Consider the following 27,354-nt stretch of genomic DNA (forward strand, 5'->3'; position numbering starts at 1 on the left):
GAAAAATACTGCTTGAAAAAGATTTTTTTTTCCTCAAAATGGGCAACTCCAAGTTAGAGAGACTAGGTTACATATCAGGTCTATGGTCCTAGTTTATGTTTTCTCGTATCGAATGTGCCTCAGGCAGAAGGAACTCGGGGGCATATTACCAAGCAATAGCGATAATTATCGCTATTGCTTGGTTAGAGACAAAAATTTACCGCTAAGCTGCGGCAATTTTTACCGCAAATAAACCTTGGTATTACCAAGGTTTATCGCAAATGCGATAAAAATCGCCGCAAATGAATGAATATCGCTGAAAAGTCAGCGATATTCATGCATTACCGAGCTAATGCTCTTAGCCATGTTATCCACCTCCCATTGGATAACATGGCTAAGAACTGCTCAGGGCAGGTGTTAGCTTTTGGAGATATTCGCGCTTAGCGCGAATATCTCCAAAAGTTGGTAAAAGGAGATAGCGATTTTAGCGACTGTTTTCAGTTGCTAACATCTTGGCACGCCCACTTTGCATGTCATTAGTGATAAATATCACTGACATGCAAAGTGGGGCCCAAGATGGTCGCTACCTCCTACTATCTGTCGCTAACTGGTGTTAGCGACAGCTAGGTAATAGGGAGATAATTTTATCTCCGCTTTCTTCGCTTTTAAAGCCAAAAAAGCGGAGATAAACCCCCTTGATAATATGCCCCTGTGCGTCTAAACGCTCATTGGCAGACGCCTTAACTTTTGGAGATTGTAGATATTGTGGAGGGCATGCATCAAAGAAATACCTAGCTGCTGTTCACCAGCCTCCTGCACCTATGTGCCTGTGCCTCCGACTTTTAGACATGACTACTGATGGTAGGTGCAATCTCAGACTTCACTCAATCTCATGGCAACACAAGCTGTAAAATGGAAACGTAACAATACAGTGGGGAGCATGCACTTCTGTGATATGGGACCTAGAATATACTTCAACGTAACATGATTGTAAATAGGTACAAAAACAACAAGGGCATTATTGTGTGGGAAAGGGTCTCCAACGAGCGTTGCTATATGGCTTTTAAAGTCCCCAGGCTGAAATAACATTTGGCCTTTCTGGCACCCCCTTTTCCTTAAGCAAAAAAGCTTTTTATAGGTTATTTAATGAAATAATATGTAGTGGTATTGCCATTTATACCATATAAGGCAGCTGCCCACAGTGACCTTAAAGTGGCACAAGTTCAGTCTCCCTCACTGTCTTCGCTCTGATGGGTGGGAAAGGTTTTTATTTAACAAGGCACTAAAAGGTTGTCCATTCAGTCTGCCTATTGCAAGCAATCACAAAATGAAAACCAATCATTGCCCTGCAGTCGCTTTCCCCATAACTGTATTTGCAAAGTGCAAGCTGGAGGTGCAATTTACAATAACAGAAAAATCTCAAGGAGTACATAGGAGTCCTTTCTCGTTGAGATAATGATGTGCTGATAGTGTTGAAACTGTGAGAGGCTATTGGGAAGAGGGGGGGGGGGCAAATATACAAGGCTGCTAACAAGGGTTGATGATTCTTGGCTGGTAGGTGGAAATGATAAAACCCTGTCAATTTTCGAAGATATGTATAATACTCAATTCATTGGGGGTTCATTATGTTTTACTCCCGCTTGATGTGGGTTGCTACCCGTACTGTATTAGGATGCAAACAAAAAGTGACATAAAGTGGAAGCACTAGAGTGGGAAGCATGTGTCACTTGTTTATTCTCCTCTGACATGTATGTAGTATGCTATATAGCGTGATACCACAATTTCCCTAGGTTTACTACAAGTATACCTCACACAATGTTTTCTCATTTTTCTTTTCATCCATCCACTAATAAAAAAATTATAGTTTTTAATTTAATGATTCCTATACATGAACAGGTGCCACATTTTAAGGGGTGCTTTATTGGTCTAGCATTAGCCAAAACATTCTGATTTTACTAAAATTAAATATATAAAATACTTTTTATAGGTGCTTTCAGTCAGCCCTCTTCATCTATTGGTCTCTGGTTATGTTATTCACACCTTTCTTCCACCTATTACAGTATATCAATCCAATCCAATGCAACCTACAAAAACGATTAATTTGGGGCTAGTGACCATAAAACAAAAAACTGCATAATAAAATAGATAATATATAAATATATTCTATAAAAAAGTAAGATGACGAAGATAGATCATCTAAAAAAAAATGATTATCATATTCCTAGCAAGATACAATAAAATCATTGAATGTATTACCCATGATGGATATATGAATCACTTTTGACCACTGGCCCGATGTTCCTTAATTTCCTTGTAGCCAAGTGGAAGCATGAGAGCACAAACACAAGCAGGCTTAAAGGGTCAGTTTTAAATCACTCTATGGCATGTTTCCCCTTCTGAACACCATTGATGTTTGAATATAGCTCAAGCCACTTGGCCCTAGGATAGGAATGCATTGGTCAAAAAATAAATGTTTTTCATCCTCGATCTGATGTGAGAAGATATGACAAGATTGTGATAAGGCTTACGTGTGACCCAATTATAGGTAAAAAAAAGTATAAGGGTGGAAGGCCAACATACATTTTAAGCACAAATCTGGCTATAGGTTTAACTTCATTCAGATAATGTTCATATTTGAGTGTGGACTTCCTAGTGATTATGGAGAATATTTATGAGCCTCTTGCACCGCTGGAGCATCCATTTCTGTGACCCTCTGGTGGCAGAAACTACAAAATCATATTTATGAAGTCACTCAAAGCCACTTTGTGTAGCTTTGAATGCCCTCATAGATATGGAGTAAGGCAAGGCTGTGCAAGTCGCTGCATTGCCCTACTCTGCACTAGGGAGGTGTGACATGGGAATTGTGGGGGGTGTTACCATGCAACACCCATGGATTTTGGTGACGCTTCCCCAGATTTACAAATCTATGCAAATCTGGGGATGCGCCAAAACCCTACACCTCCCCAGGGTAGGCGCAATGAGGAGAAATAAACGTTATTTCTCGTTGTTTTTTCCCTCTTTCCTTGTGTGATGCAGAAAGAGAAAAAGCCGCTCAGGATTGTTTTTGTGCAGGATGTTGCCCCTTCCTGCACAAAATCGACCCTGCTTACAACACATGCACCGAAACTGCACCAGAGCAGAGGGAAATTACAGGATTGAACCACATTGGATAAATCAGATGCATTCCTGCCCTATGCCAAAAACCCTTAAAGGAGGCCCTAGGTTCTTGGTTTGGCTTACATTTGATAGATTTGAGACTAGCAACCTGAAAGCCAGTTTTTATATGCAAGTTTAACCTTCTATAGCAGACCAGGAGTAACAGACTCAATGGCATGCCCAACTTTCTAAGACTGGTATCCCTAGAGCAACTCAACCATCGACTGCTTATGAGACCAAGAACTTATTTCAGAGACTCCCTGTTACAACATAGTTTGAGTGTTCGCCAAAGTCTGGCCCACGACAATGTAGGTTCTAATTTGGCAATTAACATAGTGTTAATCATCCCAAGTTCCAGCAGTAGGGGAACCGCAGTGGTGCTGAAAGGAAATCTACGTAAACATTTTAGGAAGCCCATTTCACTGTTTAATAAGCTGAACAAATCAGACTAATTCTATAATTTGACCCCATAAAGTGCAGCACTTCGACCTTGAGCCTCATAAGTCCCCAGTGCTGCGTGTATTATCTGTTCATCCTTATCATGTGGGATAGCTCCTGATCGCTGGTAAAGTGAGGCTCCTTGATCAATTTATGTGATTTTTCCATGTTATGTTGTGTGCAGAATCAATTCCCAGATATGTTAATTCGTAGACCTCCTCAAGAGAGTTGGAGTTTATCGGTAAATTATTTTTGACACGTTTGTGTGGGAGAACATTACCTATTTTGTGTTAGATGTATTATTGATTCACCGTTTCATTGGAACAAGATTGACCAGACTTATGGATATTGTTATTCATTGGGAAGCAATGATTACTGCCTCTCATTTTTTTATCAGTGATGGGACAGTGCCAAATGATGCATGTTAACGTGATGGTCTAATAATGGTTCATTTTATACTGGCCTTGGTTGACTGATGAAGGATGTGTGGTCAGGCTCTTTAGAACACGGCTTGTGTACTTGAATCTCATTTCCGAAATTCAAAGATTATCATCTGGGCCTTTTTTGAAAGTACTTGAATGTCTTTTTGGCCAGTGGTTTCCTGAGCCATGCTACAGACACTAGTTTTCCATCTCAGCTTCCTCTTACCACAGATGAACTGAAAGTAATTTTCCTTAGCTGATGACTCACTAGTGGTTTCTCTAGGTTCTGGATCAGACTGAATCTTATTGGAGTTTTTAGATGTTGGTGGCTCACTGGATCTACCTTTTCACAAAACCCTTGGTTAGCCAAGCCAATGGTCCTTCCTTATCTTTAGCTCCTACAAAGGGGTTGTGATCCTCAATACAGATGTCTGTGGAAGACATCAATGTCTCACATGGTCTCACTGGTTTGGGCCCTGAAGGCTTCATTGGTGGAATCATAAGCCTCTCTCTTCAGGGATTGAGTTAGAGCGCCTCTGTTGATGCCTCAGTCATTTGAGGGCCTGGGCCATTTTCCTTTCTTGAAGAGCACATATATTTTGCAGGTAAGACTCTTATCTCCTCAATAATATTTTATTCCATAGGTGGGAACAACTTGTCAGCAGACACCACTGTTGTTGGGCCAATTCCGTGGTAATATTATATCTATCAAGGAGATGTATTATCTTGTTTAGGGCTCTATTTGCTCATCTTCCTTCCATGATTCAGCTAGAAGGGACAAAGTAATGGTGTCCAATGTCTTTGAAATGCACTCCTGGCTTCAAACACTGACTGCCGGAAGGGCATCATCATAGGCTTGGACTCCCTTGATCATACTACCTGCTAATATCTCAGTCTTTCTCTTGGGCTCCGCAAGAGTTGAAGTGCAAGTGTCACCGACACACACCAAGCACTCCAGGTCCTTCAGAGTTTTAGGTTTGGGTGTAAGGTCACAATGATTCTTGTGCCCATAGGATAAATCAGTACTCTTGTTAAGTAATCTGATGGATACATCCCCAGCAAAATTTCTGGTGCCTCTATTGGGCAAGATGTGTGATAGGAAGTAATAATTGGAGTGTCAGAGTAAACTGTAAATATGAAGTGAGAGACCTGTTCTATTCTCTGATTCATAAAGTGGTCAATGTATTTTTGGATTATCCAATCTGAACTGGGTCTAAAGCAGAGGTCTTCAAACTTTTTTACTCTGAGCCCCCCCTAAGCAAAATGTTTTGAGGTCGGGCCCCCCTCCAAAACTTTATGGCAAGGATTTGGGGGAGCGGGATGGATATGGCTGCGTGCAGGGAGCAGGGCTTATGAGATGATTTCATGAATATTTTTTCTATAGCTTATGAACAGCACCAAATATGAGATTTATAAATCAGCAAATGTATCGAACAAAACCAGATATCCCAAACAAACTGCTCCCCATAATTGGGGGGTTGTGAGCCCCTCACACTCTTTGACCCCAATGCAACTGTACCTGCAGCACTAATGATAACTGCAGTCCGATGTAGCAGGCTATCTCCTCTGCCTCTTTTACTTCTTCCCCACCATGAAGGATCATCACCTCTGTCCTAATGCTTGAAACGACAATAAGCTCTGATGCCCCTTTTTTTAAAGGTAGACAGTCATAATTGTGATGCAGTGGGCTACCCAAACTCCTGGTCACCTGTCCTGCTGCATCTGCTCCTTTATGATAACCAGCAGTGGTGGCCACTTACACACTTGGCAGTAGTACCAGCTTCACTAATGAATGTCCCTTTTAAAAAAACAAAACACTTACATTGTCCCCTTCTTTGGGGTATCTCTCTGAAGAAGCGGTCTCTGGTCATTTGTAAACATAAAAATGAGTCTGCATACAGGGCGCCCTATTCTGGGCCTTCTCTTTGACAATATCTATGTATCTCGCTCCTTTCCTCTGACTCCTAGACCATTTTTGTGAGGCCCCATGGATCGAGAGGATTAGGGCTCTGCATCTAAATGCAACCCTGTAGTCCTTTACCTGCCACCCAATGGACTCAGCTTTTATAAAAAAACTTTCCATGAATTGTTAATACTGACTTTGAGATGCCTGTGCCTAAAAATCGAAGTGTGTGGTGGTAGTGCAGAAAGTTAAAAAAAGAAACCAGCCTTCTTACCAACCATTAATTGATTGAGTCACTTAAAGCTAGGGCCACTGGAATTATGAGTTTCTGCAGCAGCAGTGTTTTCCACATAATTATCAGTTTACTGCATTTGCTACATAATCTGCAGATTTCAAAAACAAAAAATTTGATTCTAGCTCAAACGGAACAAAAGTTACTTAAATCGTGACAAAGTGTTCCGGGGCAGTGGAAGGTTCTTTGCAAATTGACTGTTAATCTTGTAGTTGCTTACTGCTGTATTTGGGTGTTAAACTGGTACTAATGAGGTGAAATATTTCCCCTGACAGCGTTACCGTGAGTTAAAATGTCAAAATAATTAAGTAATGCTAACCACAAAACATGGCGCATTGTGCCACATAATTTACCTTTTCTTGCTGCATAATTTAGTCAAACCTGCCGCATAATTTTGTCCTCTTCTGCTGAATAATTCCAGTGGATCTGCTTAAAGCTTTACGGTGGCAAAGATCTATTCTTTTTAAGATGTAATGTAAAGGAGATATCAGCTGAGATCTGGGTTAGTGGAGAAGCTTACAAAAACGTCTGCATTAGATACAGTTTGATTACTTATTACTAAAAAGTATATTTTGAAAGAACTTGTTTTATCTCAACCACTGCATCATTTTGCAGCAGCCATGCTTAGAGTATGTAAATACTGTTTTAAAATAATGACTTACATATTCACAGTGCTTTCTGCACACAGGCTGGGTCCTCATAGCACTATAAACAGGGCCATTGGAATTATGCGGCAGGAGAAGGCCAAATTATGCAGGATGATTGACTAAATTCTGCAGCAAGCAAAGACAAATTATGCTGCATATTTTGTGATAGCAGTACTGCACTATTTTGCTATTTTTACACTTGTCAACATTGTCCTGGCCTTTATTGCCCCTCATAAGTGCCACATAAACACCCACATATAGCAATAAGCAAAAGAAAGGTGACCAGTCAACCTTTAGAAAAGGCCTTCCACTGTGAGGTAACATGTGTTGCTACATTTTTTAATATGCAAATTATGCAGCAGATGATGGATGATGTGGTAAATGCGGAAAAACCATAACTATGCGCTGTGAGTGCAGGGTGAGCGTGAAAGTGAAGGGTGAGAATGAGGAGTGAGTTGTCTGAATGTAGGGTGAATTCCCAGACACTTGAAGTTAATCAGCATGTTATTGACGGGGCGTAGGGTTTCAGATATAAATTAAACTATTGCTATTATGGAATTAATCGGGGAATCGAGGGTGAAGGAAATAATGTGCTGATCCTGCAGCAAACTTCCAGTCTTATGATTAGGGTTGCCAGCTCATTATTTTGATGTTGCAGATGGTACAAAAATAAACAGTCACCTAAAGTCATATTTTCAGCACTTGTCTGTGCGTACTTCGAAAAGCAATTTTAACACCTTAGATGCGTGCAAATATCCCTCTCCAGTGCTGCGCTGTCCATTGGAACTAGTGCTGAATGGACGTCCAAGGGACGTGCACAGCACTGGGGAGGTAGTGCTGCCGTCGGCCAACGCCCCGACGCAGCACTTAAGAGGTTAGAGCACTTTTAAATGTGTTCTAGGGCTGCCTGACTGATTCACGACTGAAAACAAAAGGAACAGACAGAAAGTCACATTACAAATGAATACATACTTTTTTATTTAAGACCCTATTTAGTGTCAAAGCAAGGTATTTGCAGGCTCTTTAAACATACATGGCTGGCTTTTTTCTATTGGCAACCCTTTTTTGTTTTCCTTTTCATGAAATGTATTTTAACACTACAGCAGTATATTTAAAATACAAGTGTAAGGAATAGGCAGATTTGGGGCCCAAAAGAAAAGCAAAAACTAAGCCTTGTAACCAGTTTCCAAATGTATGCAAAAGATCTTTAAAGACCTGTGAAAAACTCGGGCTTGCTGGAGTCTTAATAAGACTCCAGACTCTGCCCAGCCGAGTCCCCAGCAGCACACCCACTGACCTCTGGCCCCACGGCGCTCTGAGTAAATGAAGACAGCCTGGAAATGCAGCAAATTAACATCCACTTCCAGGTGTCTTCATTTACATGTGCTTGGAGAGGCCTTTGCGCCCCCCTGGGAACCCATCAACGCCCCCCCCCAGGGGGGCGCGCCCCACAGTTTGAAGAACTGTGGTCTAAAGGCAGGGAGGATGTTAAGAATAATGGTGTTATCAAACAGCTGACTGAGCACAGAGCAAGAGATAATTGTTGTAATAATCACACTAAAAGAAGTGTTATTGACAATATCAGGGCTCTCTCTGCTCTGCTTGCTAGTGGTTGCATGATGATTGAACCTACACTATGTTGGTTGTCACAATTGGTACATAATCTGTGCTCCATTTTATAGAATATATCTGCATGTTTATGACTTTTCTCATAAGGGTGCTTCAGAATGATCGGATGTTGTAGAGAAATGTTTAAATTCAAATTAACAAAATTATATAGTATATGTTCATCAAAAAGAGTCACCCTAAAATTGTCCCACAGAAAAGGCAGGAGACAGGAAAAAATCCAGCACAATCCTGCATAATCCAATACAGTGGTCAAACATAGTATCAAAGCAAACAAACAGTGCCCTCAAGCTCACAAGTTGAAACAATCCAATACATTATTATTGATATCAATTGTCCATCTTTAAGATGGTTTCCATTTTTCCAACTTCAGTATCTCGTTCTGTTCCTTTATTAGTCCAGTAAAAAGTTTCAGAACACTTTTAGCCATCATTTATTTCTTCAAGATAGCATATTGCTCATGACTTCCTCAAGGCTAAAAACAAACAGAATCTCTCCTTTCATATAATCTGCTCAAAATTACATACACCATAACAGCATATTTCCACCACCTTGTGATGAATGCAAATACAAAGATCTTATTCCAAAGTATAATTCAAGTGGAAACTCTCACAACTGCTCATATCAGCACTATAAAGTGTGTAACAAGAAATATTAAATTTACAGCATCACCCTTCTGTGGCACATGCAGATTGCCTCTCCATCACCAAGTGTATTATACAAAATTAGAAATTATCTAAGCTTGAGCCCAAATATTAAGACATGGTCATATACCTCAACATCTTCAAATAGCCTAATAGTACTGAGATTAAAGGAAAGCAAGATGGCAAATGATTATCCAGGTGTCAAGCCCATCAAAAGTGCCTTGACAGCACCCAAAATTAAATATCATGTGCCCACTCACCTATTCAAGAATATATTCCTTCACACATAATAGGTATACATAGTGGTTCCAGTACACCTTAATGTAACAACACAATATAAACATATGCTAATAAATTAAAACAAATATCTACATGTGTGCAGTAACAAACCATAAATCATATACACTTCCTATCAAATCCCGACATAAACTTCATTTATATGTAAGGAACCATGTACCCCCCTATTCATTGAGACATGCCCTTAGTATGTCTCAGTATTATGAATAAATCAGCCTGTAACAAACAAATTAATAAACCAATATAATAAATATCTATGCAATACACTTGTTTATTTACATAGCATCGGAGACTACTCTGTATCCTTGTGTGTGACGGTGTCTTATTCAGGCACCATCTTGTCTTCCTTAAATCATAATGGCAATTGTTTGGCAGACTCATCCTGTCTATGTCAACTTAGCAGCCAATCTTAACAAAGGACTGTACAAAATTGTCCCACTATTGTTCTACTGCAAGCTTATTGGTTTGTGGTACCCCATTTATCCGGGCAATACTGTTGCCCAATTTGTAAAAAACTTTGATTATCAACGTGTCACATTTACCAACAACTATCCTTTTGTGTGATGAGCCCTATTCAGGTTGCCATCTTGTGTTCCAAACTAATAAATGTATTCATTGATGAACGTATACCCTCTACATCAATGTGGCCACCATTTAAAAGTTGCCTTTCTTAGTTAACACATATTGTTAAGTCTATAATTAAGTAAAACAAATCATTTATTGGGTGGTCTAAACAGGGCATCACAGTATTCATAACTCTCTATATCACTAAATTGCCAATATAGATGCTGATCAGAGAGTATGCCATACCTTGTATGTGACAGAATTTTATTTAAGCACTATCTCATCTTCCAAGATAATGAATATCATCATTGACTGACTTATCCCGTCTATATCAATGTGGCCACCATCTTGAAGTTACAATGCTCAGTTAACACATATTGTAAAATCCATAATTACATAAAACTAAACAAACTAAAGTTAATAGGTGATCTCAGCAGAACTCAAATATTCATAACACTCTAAGGGCCAGATGTAGGTAATCCCTGATTACCGATTCTTAAATACCGAATCATACCGATTCGGTATTTAAGAACTGGCAATCAGGATGTAGGTATATTTACCAAATCAATTATCGAATCGGTAAGATTCGGTAATTACTGAATCGGTATTTACTGATTCGGTAATTGCCATTGATTCCTATGGACCTTGAGGCCCCTAGGAATCAATGGCAATTACCGAATCGGTAAATACCGATTCGGTAACATTGCCGAATTTACAAGGGGACAGGGTGTCACTTTGACACCCTGTTGCACCCCTAATTCTGGCTTGTGTGCAATGTGACACACATACATGCCCTTAGGGCATGTATGTGTGCCACATCGCACATGTGTACATTCACAGATGTGCATGTACACAGGAATTCGTTATTTACCATGAGATAGTATTCCATGGTAAATAACGAATTCTTAAGGGCCTGTGGCACTATTTTAAGTGCCACCTACATCTGGAATTACCGATACGGTAAATATACTGAGTCGGTATTTTACCGAATCTGTAAATTTACCAAATCGGTAAATTTAAAGATTCGGTAGAATTCGGGCCCTCTACATCTCAAAAACCAATTACCGGTCGGTAACGGCCGAAATCGTCCGTTACCGACCGGTAATTGGCGACCTACATCTGGCCCTAAATCACTAAATTGCCAGTATACATTCTGATCAAAATTGTATAATAGACCTGCAAAAACCATCACGCAATATATAATGTGTACTCATATTCATGTATATTCAAATATGACAACGCCAAATCGTGTAACACTACATTAAATTCAGACACCCTTCAGCTCTGCAGCTTGACCAGACACTTTCCAAGAGTGCTCCATGTATATCAATGTCAATGTGAAAGTTATCAATATTTAGATCCACAAAACAGAAATGCAATGCAGTTATGTCAAATGACAATAAAATGCATTAATCTCCCAGAAAATATTGCAACTCTTGAACCATATTTAATGCCATGTCTACTGCCTTGAATTTCATGATCCAAAAAATTCCACATTGTCTGAGACATAGTTCTCTGTAACCAACCCTGGGGTCCGTAGTGACATGATCCATACCATAGAATCAAAAACTATGAAATTGTTTCTGTTATGTTGTGCTATGTTACTATATTTTGTAGATCGCACATACACTAAACAGATTCTTGGCGCTGAGATAACCACATCCAATTGACAGTATAGATCTCAATTACAGGCTTGCCACAAAAATACACTTTTTTAATAGCTAAATTTTCTATAGTTGGGAGGCATCCTGATTTCCAGGGGTAAGGAGTTCCAAATGCAAGGGCAATAACTGATAATCTCGACCCACCTTCCCTTTCCTTTTTTAAGTGAGGGATTGATGGATAGTGCAAATGGGTATATTCTAAATTTCTTTTGGGGATGTACTTTTGCATATGGGATTTTATGAAGACTGGACCTTTTATATGAAGGGATTTGAATATGAAGCAACAACCTTTGAATGTAGATTTCTGAGCAACTGGAAGCCAGTGAAGATGTTTAATTACTAGGGAAATGTGGCAGTGTCTGGGAAGTTGGTGGATTAGCCAAGCAGCCTGGTTTTGGAACATTTGGCGCCTATGAGTGAGACAACTTAGGAGGCCCAGGTAGAGAGAATTAGCAAAGTCCATTCGATACAAGATGAGGGCAATTATGACTTGCACCAGTGCATCTACAGTAAGAAATCATCTTATTTTCTTTAATTCTGCAGAGTTGTAGGAAGCATTATGAGATCATAGATCCAAGTTGAGGTTTCAGGGAGAGTTCCTCATCAGCCAGAACCCCCAGGCTCTTTACCAACTTATTGGGTGGGAGTGAGTGCCCATGCCAGAGGGCCAAAAGGAAGGGCTCCAGGGATCAAGCTTATTTTTGGTGATAACTATCTCTGTTTTGTTAGAGTTTAGTTTTAAGTGGTTGCAGTTCATCCAATCCCAGATGAATAGCATTGTACCCTGACAGATTTCCTTAGATTTTGTAGTATTATCGATTGTAAAAAGAAGTTTCAAATTGTCTCCATAGTTCTATACTTTGGTCTTCATTTTTTAAGGGCATGCACCAGGGGGCGAATGTATACATTGAAAAGGTGTTGAGACAGGAAGGAACCCTGAAGCACTCAACAATACTGTTCAACTTTGGGTGAACTGAAGGAGGGAGTTGGACCAATTTGGATCTATTTTTTAGCTAAGAGATCATCCATTTGATTGCCAAATCCTGCAGCCCTGCATCCTTGACACTGTCCACCAAAAGATTATGATCTGGTCTTTCACATTCACTTGCATGTGCGGCTATGGGGTATTTTGTGTCACCCTGCTTTAATGCTTAAAAGTGTTCGCTTATCCTCTCTCTTAACGATCTGATTGTACTCCCCACATATAGTTAGTGGCATCCTCACACAAGTTCATAAACCAAAACTTTGGTGTCACAAAATATTCATTCAAATCACATATTCCCTATCAGTACCAAAGCTGAATCTGATGGATTTATCCATAGCCCATCTACACATACTACAGTGTCCACATTTGTACTGAGAAAGGCAACTTTAAAATGGTGGCCGCTTTGATATAGATGGGATAGGTCTGTCAATTATTACATTTATCCATTTGGAAAGCATGATGGTGACTGAATAAGAGGCTGTCACACATAAGGAGAGTTACAGTCTGATATAACCCATTGGTATTTGTAGTCTTCACAAATTGGGGCATTTGTATTGCCTGGATAAATTAGGTACCACGCAAGAATAATCTTGTAGTACAACAATATTGGGACAAATGCACAGATCATTTGTTAAGATGGCTGCTGTGTTGATATAGGCTGGATGAGTCAGTCAACAATTACGGTTATGATTTAAGAAAGACAAGATGGCGCTTAAATAAGACGCTGTCACACACCATTAGATGGAGTACTCTCCAATTGTATGTAAATAAACAGTATATTACATAGTTGTCATATTGGCCTAACAGGCGGATTTATTCTTTATACTGAGACATACTAAGGGGCATGTCTATATGAACAGGACTCTCAGGCGGATAGGCACATGTGTTTAAATTAAGTTTATGTAAGGATTGGATACAATGTTTAAATAATTTTTTTGGGTTGGTTATCACACCAAGGGCCCCATTAGGATGCCGGGTGGATCGCCACTACCATGCGGGCGGTGGCGATCCGCCCGACATCCTTCCCCGCCCGCCACTCATTCCCCCCACGATATTACTATGGCCGGGGGACCGCGGCGGACGGAAAGACTGTCCTCCGCTTTTCTGCCCGGTCAAGAAGTTGACCGGGCGGAAAAGGGTTTCATATGGTGGCGGTGTATTTTAGACACCGCCATCCATATTAGGGTAAAGACATGCTTTTCCGTTGCGGCAATACCGCCATGGAAAGCTGAAAGCACCGCCCACCGTAATGTTAAAAATGCGGGATTCGCCCGCCAGTTTGGTGGGTGCATCTTAATGGCCACCACTGGACCGCCGCCCTTATGGCGGGCGGTCCCGTTTTACATTGGGATGGCGGGCGGACAAAGTCTGCCCGCCATCCTAATGGGCCCCTAAGTGCATAGATATTTGTTTTGTTTTATTAGCATTTGTTTATATACTGTTAATACTTTTTGGTGTGCTTAAACCATTACTTATACATTTTACCTATGAAGGAATATATTCTTTAATAGGTGAGTGAGCATGTGATATTTAATGTTGGGTGTAGTCAGGGTACTTTGGCCTTGACACCTCGATAATCGATTGCAATCTTACTTTCCTTTATTCTCAGTTGTATTTGGCTATTTGCAGGCGTTGAGGTATGTGACCGTAGCTTAATATTTGGGTTACAGTTTAGATAATTTCTCATTTTGTATAATATACTTGGTGATGGAGAGGCAATCTTCAAGTGTCACAGGGGAGTGATGCTGTCAATTTAGCATTTTGTGTTACACACTTATAGTATGCATGTGAACAGTAGTGAGGGTTTCCACTTGAATTATACTTTGGGGAGAAATCCTAGTATTTGCTTTCATCACAAAGTGGTAATTATTTTCTGTTATGGAATATGTAATTTTGAATAAATTATATTTGAAGAGTGCTTCTGTTTGTTTTTAGCCATCAGGAAGTCATGAACAATATGCTATCTTGATGAAACACGTGTTGGCTAAAGGGGTTATGAACTTGTTTACTTGATTAATAAAAGAACAGAACAAGATAATGAAATCAGAAGAATGAAACTATTTTAAAGATGGACAATTGATATTAATATTATTATATAGGATTGTTTACATTTGTAAGCTTGAGGGTTTTGCTTTTTTGTTGTAAGCCTAGATTGCCTTATTAAGGGTTGTCAGGAGGCCGTCCTTCCTTCTTGAGCTCCATAGATGGGAATAGCTTGAATTGTAATTACTGATTGCATTAACATTATAAGCGTGCACTGACAGTGATACACAGCCACAGCTGATTTTGATTCTCAATGTATCACTGCAGAACATCAATGCCCACATTGGCGAACCTTCCTCTCCCTGAGAAAGGAAGAAGGAGGAATCTTTATGGGACACAGAGCTAGGGTCTATGCTGTGATTCAGGCTTTACCCATTGAAAATAAATGCACCCCATTGTGTGTGAGCATAGAGAGCATGCAAGCTAAGCAATAATTTCTGCTCCCTGCTCTATCTTCAATTTCCTCAAGCTTTGCTACACAGCAATCATATGGCAGTAAACACGGAGCGTGTTATCTATGGATACTTGGCTCACTTGCTCCCTGCCCCTCAACACTGCTACAGTTAAACGATTCTAGAATACCCACGCTAAGTCAGGGAGATGGGATAAACATCTTAATCAAAGGCAAAAAGCAAACAAGGACTATTTCTATTGTATATGTAGAGTGAAACAAGAAAATAATTTCACACTGAATAAAATTTAACGAAAAATGAAAAAAAAAAACATTTATAACCCGTAAGCAAATGTTTTAGGCTCAAATTCAACTCAGCACCCAGAGCCGCAAGCCACATTTGTGCAATCTTCATCGACCTTGGACAACCCTGCCCTTGAATGGTTACTTCAGTAAAGCAGAGCAGCTGTTTAAGGACCTCTCAGATTTCACTTCAGTCACCTTTTGTCTTCCTTCATGGATCCAAATGTTCCTCCTAACCAGGTAAAATGAGGGCTAGCAGCAGTTCCAGACTTTTGGTGCTTTGGTCCCGATTTCCACTTGAATTCCTATTCAAGTTTGATGTGCACCTTAAGAGCTTCTCAATGCACTCAATGCTCAGTGCAAACACAGAAACCAAATCGGAATTATGGTCAAGATAGCGTCAACCTGCCTTACTCGCCTCATCCCGCTTCTGCTCCAGCGCCTCCCTGACCCCTCTCACAGCCAATCAATTGGAGTGTATGGCTACTCAGCTATAATATTGAGAGTACAGCAAAAAAAAGAGCAAGTCAGCGGTAGGAATTTGGTAGGTTCTGGCGGAAGCAGGTGGCAATGAAACACAATGTCCTGTCCACAATGTCCTGACCAGGGAAAAATCAGCTTATAGCTGGTATTGGACACAAAGGGTGGCATGTCAAGTTGAAAGGCTGGAGAGAGCATGTGCTGATGGCTGCTTCCATAGACTCAAGCAAAAGTCACTTTGCAGCATGATGGCATGAATGAAGCCTACAGCACAGGCAAATGGGTTGGCATTGTCGGACACGGACAAAAAATAGGCCCAGGCACCAAAATAAAAGTGACCCCCCATTAGCGAATTAGTTAGCTAAAAAGTGGCCCATGTTTGCAAATTGTGAAAGTTTTCAACTCATACATTCACTGTGTAAGTGGTTTTGCAAGGTATGGATTTTTAGATTGCTGGAGGTAGTGTTTGTTTTAATATTAGGGAAATTAACAGTAAAACCCATCTCAGTAGACCATGAATCAGGCCCACAAAGAGGCACAAAACCAGCCCACACACCGACCCACCAGACAAGCCCATCATGCACTGTCTGATTGCCCTACAAGCCACTCCAACCTTGTGGGTCACCCTATTGCAGACATTGGCTAACCTCACTGTGAGTGAAAACATTCTCCTCTTTCACAAGGGGCACATTGTACACAAAGGGACCACTACGGTAATGTGAGCTTTTTGAGAACAAAAAAACATTTATGCTTTTAGCCAATTTGTTTTCTAAGATTGACAAGGGCCAAGCAGATCCCCAACAATAAAGATTAGTGAAGAAACATGGCAAAACAAAGCACTGACAAAGCATAAAAAGGTGTCAGCCAACTCCAGAACTTTGCAAATGCATGTCAGTTAAGTGCTATAAGGTCTGGAGTCCAGTGAGGTATTTAATTACAACATTATGCGACCTTTGACCCTGTCACCAGGCAGGTCGCTCCCCTCACCGCCACGCAGCCCCCTTTGTAAACTGTGACTCTCTGCTACCGCCGCCCGTGTTCAGCCCGCCTGCGTCTCTGCTGGTACTGTACTGCTATTGTTATTGTTCTTTTGCCTCTGTGTCCATTTTGCCTTTTGTACCTCTTTTGCCCGTTTTTCCCCCTTGTGCCCCCTTCCTTCTCTGTCCCCTCGCCATCCTCATATGGAGGCCGCACAGCAGCAGTGGCAGCGGATGCGCCGCTGGCGCACCGCTGGCTCGCCAAAGGCAAGCCCGTCTGTGCCCGTCCGCGCCTGGACCGTGCCCAGTACCAGAACTCCTGACCCCCACCGAGGCCAGGAACCCCGACTGAGATACAACACCGCCACCCTCAACGCACTCAACACCGGACGACAAGCCTCCTGCTACCGAGCCCCCCAGAAACGCACCCACGCACCCTTCACCTGCCTAACCTGCAATTCACCTGCCTCAGAACCTGCACCCCGCACGCCGGACCAAACAACAACAACAACAACCACCTCAGGTGCATCCTTCTCAACACTCGCTCTGTCCACAAGCACGCCGTCGAACTCTGGGACTTCCTCGATATAACAGCACCGGACGTCGCCTTCCTCATGGAAACCTGGATGAACGCCTCCTCAGCCCCGGGCATTGCCATAGCCATCCCGGATGGCTACAAGATCACCCGGAAGGACCGCGTCAACCAAACTGAAGGAGTAAACGCCATCATCTACAAGAACACCATCAGCGTCATGTTCAACGTCAAAGATACACTCTCCACCACTGAACACCTACACTTCCAGATCCACACTGACCCCAAAACCACACTCTGAGGAACCATCATCTACAGACCCCCGAGCCCACGCACACAATTCAGCGAAACCATCGCCGACTTCGTCAGCCCGCACGCCCTAGCCTCACCAGAATACATCCTCCTAGGGGACCTGAACTTCCACCTGGAGAACAAAAACGACAACAACACCACCACCCTGCTCGAAAACCTCGACAACCTCGGACTCAAGCAACTGGTGAACACCCCCACCCACTACGCCAGCCACACGCTGGACCCCATCTTCTCCGCCAGCAACCACGTCTCCTTCAAACACTCCACCGGACTACACTGGACAGACCACAGCTGCATCCATTTCACCTTCAAGAAGACAACATCCCACCACCGCACACCACAGATCCCCCGCAGATGCTGGAGCAAAGTCATCACAGACCGGTTAACCACATCACTGAGACAGAACCCACCAGCCAACACCTCTGACACCAACGACCAGCCCACAATCTCGCACAGTGATCACCAACTGCGCCAACGACCTCGCTCCACTAAAGAACCCACCAGGTAAGACCGGCAACAAGAAAACCACATGGTTCACCGATGCCATCAAAGACTCAAAGAAATCCTGCCGTACCCTCCAAAAAACCTGCCGCTACGAACGGACGACAGAAAACATGACAGCCCTCAAGAGCGACACTCACTAACACCACCAGCTGATCCGCACCACCAAAAGGACATCGTTCAAAGAGCGGCTGGACAACAACACCCACAACAACAAGGAACTCTTCAGCATCGTAAAAGAGCTTTCCAACCTCAGCGCCAGCAACAACAATATCACACCCTCGCAACATCTCTCCAACTCCCTCACCACGTTCTTCTACCGCAAAATCGCTGATATACACAATAGTTTTGACGCCCAGACTCCGCCTCCAGTCACCAAACCAGCGCCCCCCCCACCACCACCCTCAACACCTGGACCCCCATCAGCACTGAAGACACCACCCACGTCATGAACACCATCCACTCTGGCTCTCCCTCGGACCCATGCCCCACCACATCTACAACAAAGCAGACACCATCATCACACCCCACCTCTGGAACGTCATAAAAAACTCCTTTGCGTCAGCCACCTTCCCAGAGAGCTGGAAGCATGCAGAGATCAACGCCCTCCTAAAAAAAAACACAGCAGACCCCAAAGACCTCAAGAACTTCTGCCCCATCTCTCTTCTTCCCTTCCTGGCAAAAGTCATCGAGAAGACCGTCAATAAACAGCTGACCACATTCCTCGAAACAAACGACTCGCTCGACCCAGCCCAGTCTGGATTTCGAGCCAACCACAGCACCGAGACCGCCCTCATCGCAGTCACCGATGACATCATGACCCTGAAGGACAACGAGGAAACAACTGCCCTCATACTCCTAGACCTCTCAGCCGCCTTTGATACCGTCTGCCACCGCACCCTAATAACTCGCCTCCACAACACCGGGATCCAAGGAAAAGCCGCCTGAACTGGATCACCTCGTTCCTCTCCAACAGAACCCAGAGAGACCACCTCCCTCCGCTCTGCTCCACGGCCACCGAAATCATCTGCGGCGTACCCCAAGGCTCCTCGCTCAGCCCAACCCTCTTCAATATCTACATGAGCCCGCTCGCCGCCATCGCAGGCAAACACAACCTTAACATCATCTTCTACGCTGACGACACCCAGCTGATACTCTCTCTCACCAAAGACCCAGCCACCGCCAAAACCAACCTCCAGGAAGGAATGAAAGACGTTGTGGAATGGATGAAGCTCAGTCGGCTGAAACTGAACGCAGACAAGATGGAGGTCCTCATCCTCTGACAATCCCCATCTGCCTGGGACGACTCCTGGTGGCCCACAGTGCTGGGCTCCGCACCGACGCCCACGGACCATGCACGCAACCTGGGATTCATCCTGGACTCCTCCCTCACGATGACCAAACAAGTCAACGCCATCTCATCCTCATGCTTCAACACCCTGCGCATGCTCTGAAAGATCTTCCGGTGGATCCCCACCGAAACCAGAAAGACAGTCACCCAGGCCCTCGTCACCAGCCAACTGGACTACGGGAACGCCCTTTACGCAGGAACCACAGCCAAACTTCAGAAACTACTTCAGCGCATACAGAACGCCTCCCCACGACTCATCCTCGACATCCCTCGCCATAGCCACATATCTGCCCACCTGAGAAACCTGCACTGGCTCCCCATCAGCAAGAGGACCATGTTCAGGCTCCTCACCCACGCACACAAAGCACTCTACGACATTGGCCCCGAATACCTGAACAACCGCCTCTCATTCTACACTCCCACCCGCCACATCCGCTCCGCCAGCTGCGCCTTCGCCACCATCCCACGAATTCGCAGAACCACCACCGGAGGAAGATCTTTCTCCTACCTGGCCGCCAAGACATGGAACTCCCTACCCGCACACCTACGACGGACCCAGGACCATCTCACCTTCAGGAAACAACTCAAGACCTGGCTATTCGAGCAGAAGCAGCTGTCCCCCCCCCACCCCCTCAGCGCCTTGAGACCCTCGCCGGTGAGTAGCGTGCTCTATAAATTTATTGATTGATTGATTGATTAAGCATTTTATTAATAAAAGAAGACCTGTTGCAAGGAGAAAGGTCACAAACTGTAATATTAACCACAGATATGAGGACGTTTCTAATGAGATGTCTGTTTAAGTCTGCATGTGTGCAGTCCTTGTGTTGAGTGGGGATGTGAATGTACTCAGTGCCATGTGTTTAAAGTTGTAAGCGTGACGCCTAGGTTTAGTGTCTACTCTGGAGCAAAAAAGCAAGCATCTGATGACAAACAACATGAGATATATGTTAAGGTTGCAGGGCTTTCTTTGTCTCAGGAAGGGAATCTCGAGCTGTTTCCTGGATGGATACATCTTGGGAAGGGTAATGGGCCTGTGACATCACTCCTAGAGCATATGAAAATGTGCACGTCTCTTTTTGAGCGTGGTTTAGCACATTTTAATTAATAATCGATGGCGAGCTGTGAAATCTGAAATAAAAGGAAAAAATAATATAATTTGCTAACCCACAAAAAAAAAAATCTTCATCATAAGTGACAGGAGAAAGGATTTTAGAACACTGCTAATCTCTACACTTAGTTAGGTGTTTCTCATTAACAGATCTCACCAGTGCATGGATAAGTAGCTATTCTGATGAAAAGCCTTTGTTATTAACAGCATGACACCCACGCCAGCCCTGTAAGTCAATAAGAGCAGCAGACTTAAAAATAGCATCCTCGGCGTGTTTACAACATGCTGCACGGTGTCAGTGCATCAGTAGCCCCTGAGGACTCTGTAAGGTGAACCTCTTTTTATCTCTCAGGGGTTTAGCTCAGAACCGTATTCCATCCTCAGAAATAAGGCAGCCCTTTCTTTGGCAAATGCAGGCTATAGGGGGGTTTCCCGGGGCAGCACATCGTTTACTTTAAATCATTATATGCTAGTGAACGCAGTGCATTAAGCGGCCATCCGCAGATCCTGGAAGGAAAGTAAACAGAAAGCGACCCCTGCTACAGCATGATGCATAGAGGTAAATCTGGGGTTAAATCGTGATCCAGTAATAAGGTTCACACATGCCTCCACCCGTCGATTTAGTGCCTTGTGCAAAAATAAGGAATGAACAGCAGTTAGAGCTTTACCACCCAATTTTCCACAATTGTATTAGTATTGTGACCAATAGCCATTTGCTTGTGGTGTCTCCCTCCCTATGGAATATCCGTGAGACACCATCATGGAAAAATCTATGTTAATCCTGAAATGTACAGCAATTGAGTATGTATACAGTTCTGCGATTAAGGCAACATCTTTAATGATATGCTGTATATTTTTGAATTATGTAATAACAGGGTGTGTTGTTCAGCACTGTAAAACACTTTAGATGTGGACAGCATCCCTGGAACAAAAACTGTATAAAAACAAATACATTACTATCAGTTTATAGCTGATAGGAAACATGCCTACACAGGTCTAAAGAGAGGATAGCACCCTTGCCTTGTCTGTCTGCCTCCAATTTCCAGGTCAAAGTGAGGCACTGTGAAGATATCAGCATTCATGGCAATGCTTTCATCAAGGCCTCCATTGATATACATTATCCATCCAACCCTAAAATGAGTAAAGAGGCCAGATGTAAAAATACATATTTAATGTGGGCAATACCTCGAACTAACAGACATGCTTCGACCTATATATCCCCGATACCTTCTATTCATGTTGATAATCTAAACTGTATGCATCCAGGGCAGATCTGAAAACTCTCTATTTTGTGGATGGAAAGGTAATATGCTATTTTGACTTGCATCATTTTATTAAAGCTGGCCAGTCTGTACACCAAGAATAAAAAGAATAGAGAATGTATTTAATGATGGCTGCCTCCACCTCTTCACTATCAAAGTTTCATTGCCACAATTAAAAAGTTTCAGAAACATTCGCCTCATTAATCTGCTTCATTTAGGAGGCGGATTTAAGTACAGGTTTTATTATATTCTTAGAACACCTTCCCTAAAATGAGCATGCTACGCCAATGGGAAGGGCATACCATTTTTAAATTATGTTACTCCCAATCCTTGCGTTGTGGTTAATGTTGATATAATGTGGTTACTGGGACAAGTCATCGTCCAAGTCTCAGCTTGAGGCTATGCCATTTATGCACTCATTTAAATTTTAAAAAACTCTCCAGTGAAATAACATTTATTCCAGACTAAGGGGCCTATTACGATTGCGGTTTTTCTGCATCCTCCGGGCAGGCGGAAGCCACCGCCCGCCCGGAGGATGCGGAAAAACCGCAGCGGACCCACCAAAGACCCACCGCCACATTAGGATGGCTGGTGGGTCCTGGTTTCCGTCCGCAGCTTTTCTGCCGCGGTTGGTGCACAACCGCGGCGGAAAAGCTCTAATATGGTGACGGTGTCTCTCAGACACCGTCAGCCATATTAGGATGGGCTGTTTAAAATGCTTTTCCGCGGCAGGCTTTCCGCCGTGGAAAAGCATGTGTAACTTCACTGCGGGGCCCATTGCGGACCCCCTGGGTGAAGGGGGGGGAGGTGGGCGGTGCACATGAGGGGTACCTATGGTACCCCCCTGCATTTGTATGCAGAAATCGGCAGGCACCGCACGGTGCCTGCCGCTTTCTGCATACAAATGCAATGTATGCATTTTTACCATTGCGGCAGATGCAGCTTGAAGCTGCACCCACCGCAATGGTAAAAATAGAGAATGTGACCGCCAGGGTGGCGGTCACATCCTAATTGCACAGGAGTGAACTCCGCAGGCCATGCAGAGGTTCCCTCCTACTCTATGGTGGCGGACGGACTCAGGTCCGTCCGCCATCGGCCCCTAAGTTTCTGTCCCATGTCTCCTAAATTCTGGTTATATGGGCACAATGAGTCTCAACTGGCAATCAACTATAAAACACAAAGAATAGGCACAAAAAAATACTCAAGCTTATTTTTATCACTGTTCTGAACTTTCAAAAAGGTGATTAGAAGCTTAGCATATGTACTAACCAAGTAACACATCGGTATTCTTCAATATACGGATTCCCATCCTACTTAATCAGGCTGACTTATCCCCTACTATCAGCACTCACACTGACTATTAAAATACACGTATCACATGAATACTATTCATTGGGCCCCTCATTCTAAACTGTATATGGCAATTGTCCAAGAGTATTGGCTAAGGACTGGGATAAGGAAGATAATGGCTTAGTGCAATGAAGGGGGCCTGAATGGAATAAGTAAATTCCTGTTCTATATAATGTGTGTCTACCAAGAATTCCAGTAAGAGTGGGAGCCACCAGATACCGCAATCTACTACAAAGTCAATCATTTCTTTAATGACAGTTAAAACATATCAAACCGTAGTGTCACAGTCATCTCTGTACTGCTCTTTCAAACTCATATTGACATCCATCAAAGATTTTACTCCAACTCGAGTATAGTAAACGTGACCTGGGAAGAATATTATTTGGACAATGAAACCGCAGAATTTCCACTTGATCCAGACCTCAATTGTTGGATTCAATTAAAACTTCAAAACCTGGTATTACCCCTGTTGTGGTAAGCTCAGCAATACAAAAACTGTACGTGAGTCATACTAACCATCAATCGCAGACTGCCTGCAATGCAGTTGATTTTATGTCACCCTCAATATGACAGACAGATCACATTGCAAATTACATGGATGACTTCACAGGTGATGTGACATTTGACGTTACCATACACTTCACAAATGAGATGACTGTAGATAATGTATGATGCTTTCTTTGTTTTGGATAAATGTTGCTATTTAATTATGTCTTGCTGTTCTTATCGACATAAATGTTGGAGGTTGTTGGCATTGCATTTGGTGTGCAAGTTATGGCTTGTGTGGTAATGGGTGAGTAATGGCGTGTCGTACTAACTATAGCTGAGAATTTCAGGGGCCTTTAATTCTACTTTGTAACCATAAATGCACTCTAAGTGAAATTTTGAAATGAATTCCAAAGTTTATTTAGGATTACATTATTAAGACGGAAACAAACCATAACTTCACTTTAACTTAGGGTTCTTGGATTTTATTATGATATTCTGCATTTCTCTTTGTTGGGCTGAACCCACAGTGCACACAAGTGTAGGTTGGCTGCAGGGTGTAGCCTTGGGCCATGCCTTGTGTACAACCTTTGCAAGGGCACAACCCCAGCTGTGCATGACCAAAGGCCAAACTCCACACAAGCCCTATCCCTACATGGACTCAATCGTCACCCTTGTCCAACGTTGTATGCAGCTTTCAGTTGTGCACAATGAAGGTTGGCTAAAGGGCTCAGTGCCTAATATTGCATGAGATCAACTCCCACAAGGTTTCTGAGCCTGAGAAAGCATGCCTTCAGCCATGAGCAGTGGATATTGGTCACAGGCACGGACTTCTAGTGAAGCCCTTTGCTAAAACACCCAATGCACTCAAATCCCACTGCCCAAAGCCTTCGGCTGTGCACAGTGGTGGTTGCTCATAGGGCCCTGTGAAAAATTACCCTGCTAACACAGCACCCACTGCACATGGTCACTGGGTCTGCGCAGCTAAGGTCTGCCACTTTTATTTTTTTATTACTTTTTTTGGATTGGCAAACCTTGAGCCACATTCATTTGTCACGAAAACTTCAGGAGAATCTGTGAACCCCATGACAAAATCAAAATGTTATTTTTAATATCGGGGTTTCTTTTTGCCCACCTCTCCGTGGACCCGGAGGTCAGGGTGAGCTCACCTTGTTGTCTTATTGCTTTTTTCCCAAGTCCTTGTTCTGTGAGTGTCATTTTGGGAAATGGTGGTCACTTATGACTTTTTTTTCTTTGGTGGCCAGCCAGTCAGGGCAAGTGGATTTATGGATCCAGCTCCTGATCCGTGAAACCGCAAGGGGGAGAGTGAGAACAGCCCCCAGTGCAGCGGCATTTTTAAATATTTTTTAATGGACTCACCAGGCTTCTGCAGATTCACAAATCAATATGGATCTGTGAATTATTGGTCCAGATAGATCTGCAATATTCGCTTTAAAACTAGCTCAATAACTTTTTGTAATACCAATATTTCAAAAATTATTGAGGAAACCTACACCAAACCAAGTAAAGTGGCACATCTAAGAAAAGTCTTAGGGGCAGATTTATGAGGCCCTTGCGCCACGTTTACGCCGCTGTTGCGTCACGCAAGGCGGCATAAACGTGGCACATCCCTACGAACGATTTACAACGTGACGCATCTTGGCAGATGCGTCACGTTGTAAAGCCCTGCGCCGCTTGTGGGCGTTCCGGCGCAGGGTGGGCGTTCCGGCGCAGGTGCGCCTCGCAAAAGTGGCTGAGTGAAATCTATGAGATTTCACTCAGTCACTTTTAAGCCAATGCTGCGTCAAAAGCCTGCGCCTGCTTGAAGCAGGCGTCGGTCTTGACGCAGCATTGTTAAAATGGGGCACCCCCGAGCCTTGCTGGAGCTGCGTCACGCTTGCGACGCAACTCCAGCAATGCGACACATTTCCGGCACAGATGCGTCACGCATCTGTGCCGTTTTTGCACCATGGTGCGCCGCATTATAAATGCGGCGCACCATGGCTGGCGGAGCTGTGGCGCACTGTGGCGCATGTTAACTGGCGCATCCCTGGGGATGCGCCAGTTAACATAAATCTGACCCTTAGTTTCATACTGGTTTTGGTGTCATTCCATTCAGTGAATCTCAATGTATTGGAGATAAATTGTTGTAAAGGAGTTAAAATGGAAAACGCCTACTGTTGTGATCCCCTTTGTGTAACATAAGATATACATCAGTGACTTCAAGATGCAAAAACAATGGTTGGTAGATTTGGTAAGGTACAATATTAAAAAAGAAGTCTATTAATTTTTTGCTCAATTTCTACTTGAAGAGACTTTTATTTTTAACAGTGTAGCTTCAGTAGGTAAAGTATGTCATGAATTAGCATCACACACATACTTTCCACGATCCATTATGTGTTTTATGATACAGGCAGATGACCAAAAGCTTATGGCAAGTGGAAAATAAGACTGCTGTTAGATGATACTTTTCTATTAGATGATACTTTTCTACTTTATTTGAAGTTAAACATCCATACTTTTATCAAGCTGTGTGTAATATAAAGAACTTTTAACTGATAGCCAGCCAAAATAGTACAGCCATAATCTGTATCATTTCATCTTAACTGGCAGTGTCAGTTACACTGACTATGAACCAAGTTTTTCTCTATGTTAATTTTCTAGTGTGTCACATTTGTGATAGGCAGTTTGCATTAAAATGAGATGTTTTCATACTTGCCCTGTAGTTTTAAGGACAACCTAGAATCAAACAGAATACCAAGATTCTTAATGTTTTGAACAGATGTTGATTTCTGACCCGACATTTCTGACAATGGAAACTGTATGCAATCTGATGCTAGATTTCCCAGCAACATCATCACTAACTGGACAAAATAACTGAGTGAGGGAAACCACAAGCAGAGAAGGTAAGAAGGTACCGTCTCTCATCCTGTATTGGGAAGCACACATTGTCAGTTGTTTTCATGAGTTTCAGGGCCCAGCAAAAGAGTTTGCACACTTGCCAGCCAATGGTCAGACAGCCAGGGTCAGACTGTGACAGACAATAGGGCACCAAAATAAAGTGACCTCATTAGTGAATTAGATCACCAAAAAAGTTGCCTATGTTCCCCAAAATGGGGATTTTTTAACGTGTAAAGAAACTCTCTATATTTGTTGCAAGGTATGGAAGACGGCATGGACTTGAGCCTACTGCTGGCAATATCGGTTTAAATATTAGGGAAATCAACAATAAAAACTGTCCAGCATGTGTCCTTCCTGTTTGGCCGCCTACCTCGCCGCCCTCCGTCTTCCCTCCCCGCTCCCCGCTTCCCGCCGCCACCGCAGACCCCGCCCCTTTTTTCATTCTGTTCCCTCCCCGCTCCCGCCTCCCAGCTGCTCCGCCCACCCGCGCACTTGGCCTTTAAATGGCGACCGTGCGAACGCGCAGCGGTCACGCGCAGCGGGCGCGCCGATTGTGCGCCGAAGGCGCGCCAAAGGTAAGCCCGTCTGCGCCCGTCCGCGACCGGATCGCGACCAGCGCCAGGACCCCTGGTCCCCGAAGACCCCGACCGACCCGCCTGACGTACTCCGCCGCCACCCTCATCGCTCTCAACTCCGGCCGACTCCCAGATTGCCATCAAGCCACACCACGACGCACCCAC

The sequence above is a fragment of the Lissotriton vulgaris genome, chromosome 12 (assembly GCF_964263255.1).
Source record: "Lissotriton vulgaris chromosome 12, aLisVul1.2, whole genome shotgun sequence".
NCBI classification, from domain to species: Eukaryota; Metazoa; Chordata; class Amphibia; order Caudata; family Salamandridae; genus Lissotriton; species Lissotriton vulgaris.